This window comes from Schistocerca americana, chromosome 3 (genome assembly GCF_021461395.2).
Source record: "Schistocerca americana isolate TAMUIC-IGC-003095 chromosome 3, iqSchAmer2.1, whole genome shotgun sequence".
NCBI lineage: Eukaryota > Metazoa > Arthropoda > Insecta > Orthoptera > Acrididae > Schistocerca > Schistocerca americana.
Genome location: NC_060121.1, coordinates 590,365,418 through 590,370,417, shown reverse-complemented (window position 1 = coordinate 590,370,417; position 5,000 = coordinate 590,365,418). Strand labels below are relative to the sequence as shown.

General features: G+C 53.2%; 1 non-coding gene across 1 annotated transcript in view; it reads left to right on the top strand.

Moving 5' to 3' along the window:
• The first annotated feature begins 3,409 nt into the window (after window positions 1–3,409).
• Window positions 3,410–5,000, top strand: part of LOC124608770 — a 1,910-nt gene continuing 319 nt past the window's right edge. The window contains exon 1 of the ribosomal RNA XR_006979340.1: window positions 3,410–5,000. This exon is cut by the window's right edge and continues 319 nt beyond it. This is a non-coding gene — a ribosomal RNA (small subunit ribosomal RNA).

The window sequence follows — 5,000 nt, the reverse complement described above, 5'->3', positions numbered from 1 at the left end:
TATCCCACCCTCCCGACAACCACCATTGCTCAGCTAAGCCACCAACACCCACACATGTCCTACACAGGGGTGCACCCAACATCACAATACTGCCCCCTCTCACAGCACACAAACAATGGCAGGAATGAAAGACACAGGTCTCCCACAAGCATGGAATCGGAGCGCCGCCTGTCATGAGCCAAAGGTGTATCCTGACGTGGCAAATCAGATGATGCCGCAGGCATCCACTTACTATAATCACAATCAACAAACCGACCGGCCGCCCCCCCCCCCCATTACACCTTTCCTTACAACAATGTGTACCTTAACCTAAACTATACTGTACCTTAACCTAACCTATACGGTACCTTAACCTAACCTATATTGCGCCTTAACCTAACCTATATTGCGCCTTAACCTAACCTATATTGCGCCTTAACCTAACCTATATTGCGCCTTAACCTAACCTATGTTGCGCCTTAACCTAACCTATGTTGCGCCTTAACCTAACCTATGTTGCGCCTTAACCTAACCTATGTTGCGCCTTAACCTAACCTATGTTGCGCCTTAACCTAACCTATGTTGCGCCTTAACCTAACCTATGTTGCGCCTTAACCTAACCTATGTTGCGCCTTAACCTAACCTATGTTGCGCCTTAACCTAACCTATGTTGCGCTTTAACCTAACCTATGTTGCGCCTTAACCTAACCTATGTTGCGCCTTAACCTAACCTATGTTGCGCCTTAACCTAACCTATGTTGCGCCTTAACCTAACCTATGTTGCGCCTTAACCTAACCTATGTTGCGCCTTAACCTAACCTATGTTGCGCCTTAACCTAACCTATGTTGCGCCTTAACCTAACCTATGTTGCGCCTTAACCTAACCTATGTTGCGCCTTAACCTAACCTATGTTGCGCCTTAACCTAACCTATGTTGCGCCTTAACCTAACCTATGTTGCGCCTTAACCTAACCTATGTTGCGCCTTAACCTAACCTATGTTGCGCCTTAACCTAACCTATGTTGCGCCGTAACCTAACCTATGTTGCGCCGTAACCTAACCTATGTTGCGCCGTAACCTAACCTATGTTGCGCCGTAACCTAACTCACGTTGCGCCTTAACCTAACCTATATCGTACCTTAACCTAACCTATATCGTACCTTAACCTAACCTATATCGTACCTTAACCTAACCTATATCGTACCTTAACCTAACCCATATCGTACCTTAACCTAACCTATATCGTACCTTAACCTAACCTATATCGTACCTTAACCTAACCTATATCGTACCTTAACCTAACCTATATCGTACCTTAACCTAACCTATATTGCCCCTTAACGTAACCCATATTGCGCTGTAACCCAACACACGTTGGGCCTTAACCCAACACACGTTGGGCCTTAACCCAACACACGTTGGGCCTTAACCCAACACACGTTGGGCCTTAATCCAACACACGTTGGGCCTTAACCCAACACACGTTGGGCCTTAACCCAACACACGTTGGGCCTTAACCCAACACACGTTGGGCCTTAACCCAACACACGTTGGGCCTTAACCCAACACACGTTGGGCCTTAACCCAACACACGTTGGGCCTTAACCCAACACACGTTGGGCCTTAACCCAACACACGTTGGGCCTTAACCCAACACACGTTGGGCCTTAACCCAACACACGTTGGGCCTTAACCCAACACACGTTGGGCCTTAACCTGCTCTGTAATTGTCATACGACGCGTTAAATTAGTGTAGTGTTGCCTAACTGCAACCCCCGCAATATAGTTTGCTACTCGCACTGCCCGGTCCCCAGTGTATCGCTTCATGTTAAACACCTTGCAGCTATACACTGTAATGTGGATGGCAGCAGGACGTACATGCTCAATGCCCTTTGCAGTTGTTCATTGGCATTTGCAGTTGTTCATTGGCATTCGCATGGCGAAGCACGTAGCCTACGCTGTGGTACGGCCTGTGTCAACTGTCCGCTGATGTTGTACGTCCAAATCACACACTGTACTGCACATTGGTCCTCATGTACTGAATGATACATCGTGGTACATGTGACCGTACAACGACTGCGCCAACAACGGCGAACCATGCGGTCCAAATGTTGTGCACTCAGCTACGTGTCGTCTCCCTATAAGAGCTGGATTGCAGTGTGGTATGCCCTGGATGGCGATCAGCATGAGCCGTCTGTTGATGTAGTGGCGCGTGTTGTCAGACGTAGTCGTCTCTTCTCACACACCGTGATAGCATGGTGCACTGCGTTCCACATCTGCGACATGCGACAGAGGCCGGTTGACAGTCGTTCGCGCAATGGACATCGCATACGTACGGGGGCCACCTTCCACGTGTTCGCGAAGCGTGCACATGTTGTTGCGTGTATGTGGGCAGACATAGTGTGTCGTGACACCTGACACAGGCATGCAACAATCGTTGAATTTGCAAATGGCGATGGACGCCTACGTTTGCTGGTGACGTTACGCAAATGAACAACTGGTAAACCGTTGTGGTGCGGTTGTTCTCGCTAGAGGTGAATCAGTGATGGCGACGATCGGTTGAGCTACCAACCGGTTGTTCCAGCGATACCCACCATGCCCACGAACGTGAATGGCATCTGGGTGTGAAGCGATACGCGGCGGTGGCTGGGTGGGACCGTCCCCGGCCGGTGAGGGGGGGCCTCCCGGCGTGCTGGCCGCGCGGTGCGTGGGCGCACGCGCTACAGCCGGCTGGTGGGGGCGGCCAGTGGCAGGCGCGCCGGCCGACGGAGGCGGCAGGCGGCGCAGCTGCGCGCCGGCGCACCCTGCACGCGGCGCCGTGCGGCCAAAGTAGGTCCTCGCGGGCCCGGTGCGAAGCGCGGTGGACATCTGCAGTGTGCTGGTCCGATTGAGGACTGTGTGCGCTGAGGATGCGCCGCCGCCCGGCGCTCGGCGCCGCGACGCCGTCTGCTGCTCGGTCGCCTCTGCGGTTCTCGCAGGTGGTTTGTATCGCAGCTGTGCGGACGTGTTGGCGCGTGCGCTGTGCTGGGAGAGTTCGCTTCGGCACCCAAGTGGGGCTTTTGTCCTTCTGTGGCGCTGGCGTTGGAGCTGCCGGTCACCGTAGGTGGCGCGTGTTGTCTCCCGCCGGCAATGCCACGACAGCACGCTCCCGGGCCTCTGTCGGCAGCGGCAAGCTCAGTTGGGAGCACGGGTGGTCGCACCTAAAGCGTCTACTCGCCAAACTCCGGGCGATTGCGCCTCTCTCGAACCCGACCAAGTACTTAGGACGGCGCTGCGCGCCGCCGGGACCTGAGAGGGTTTCGAGGTGTATGGTGCAGGGGAGCTCAGCCTCCTCCTGTTTGCAGAATAATTGAGCGGACGCTTGCGTGTCTGCGCGGGCCCCCGGGACACACTCCCGGGCGGCCGGCTGCTCAGCTCTAGTTGACGCAGCTCCCTGGTTGATCCTGCCAGTAGTCATATGCTTGTCTCAAAGATTAAGCCATGCATGTCTCAGTACAAGCCGCATTAAGGTGAAACCGCGAATGGCTCATTAAATCAGTTATGGTTCCTTAGATCGTACCCACGTTACTTGGATAACTGTGGTAATTCTAGAGCTAATACATGCAAACAGAGTCCCGACCAGAGATGGAAGGGACGCTTTTATTAGATCAAAACCAATCGGTCGGCTCGTCCGGTCCGTTTGCCTTGGTGACTCTGAATAACTTTGGGCTGATCGCACGGTCCTCGTACCGGCGACGCATCTTTCAAATGTCTGCCTTATCAACTGTCGATGGTAGGTTCTGCGCCTACCATGGTTGTAACGGGTAACGGGGAATCAGGGTTCGATTCCGGAGAGGGAGCCTGAGAAACGGCTACCACATCCAAGGAAGGCAGCAGGCGCGCAAATTACCCACTCCCGGCACGGGGAGGTAGTGACGAAAAATAACGATACGGGACTCATCCGAGGCCCCGTAATCGGAATGAGTACACTTTAAATCCTTTAACGAGTATCTATTGGAGGGCAAGTCTGGTGCCAGCAGCCGCGGTAATTCCAGCTCCAATAGCGTATATTAAAGTTGTTGCGGTTAAAAAGCTCGTAGTTGGATTTGTGTCCCACGCTGTTGGTTCACCGCCCGTCGGTGTTTAACTGGCATGTATCGTGGGACGTCCTGCCGGTGGGGCGAGCTGAAGGCGTGCGACGCGCCTCGTGCGTGCTCGTGCGTCCCGAGGCGGACCCCGTTGCAATCCTACCAGGGTGCTCTTGAGTGAGTGTCTCGGTGGGCAGGCACGTTTACTTTGAACAAATTAGAGTGCTTAAAGCAGGCAAGCCCGCCTGAATACTGTGTGCATGGAATAATGGAATAGGACCTCGGTTCTATTTTGTTGGTTTTCGGAACCCGAGGTAATGATTAATAGGGACAGGCGGGGGCATTCGTATTGCGACGTTAGAGGTGAAATTCTTGGATCGTCGCAAGACGAACAGAAGCGAAAGCATTTGCCAAGTATGTTTTCATTAATCAAGAACGAAAGTTAGAGGTTCGAAGGCGATCAGATACCGCCCTAGTTCTAACCATAAACGATGCCAGCCAGCGATCCGCCGCAGTTCCTCCGATGACTCGGCGGGCAGCCTCCGGGAAACCAAAGCTTTTGGGTTCCGGGGGAAGTATGGTTGCAAAGCTGAAACTTAAAGGAATTGACGGAAGGGCACCACCAGGAGTGGAGCCTGCGGCTTAATTTGACTCAACACGGGAAACCTCACCAGGCCCGGACACCGGAAGGATTGACAGATTGATAGCTCTTTCTTGATTCGGTGGGTGGTGGTGCATGGCCGTTCTTAGTTGGTGGAGCGATTTGTCTGGTTAATTCCGATAACGAACGAGACTCTAGCCTGCTAACTAGTCGCGTGACATCCTTCGTGCTGTCAGCGATTACTTTTCTTCTTAGAGGGACAGGCGGCTTCTAGCCGCACGAGATTGAGCAATAACAGGTCTGTGATGCCCTTAGATGTTCTGGGCCGCACGCGCGCTACACTGAAGGAATCA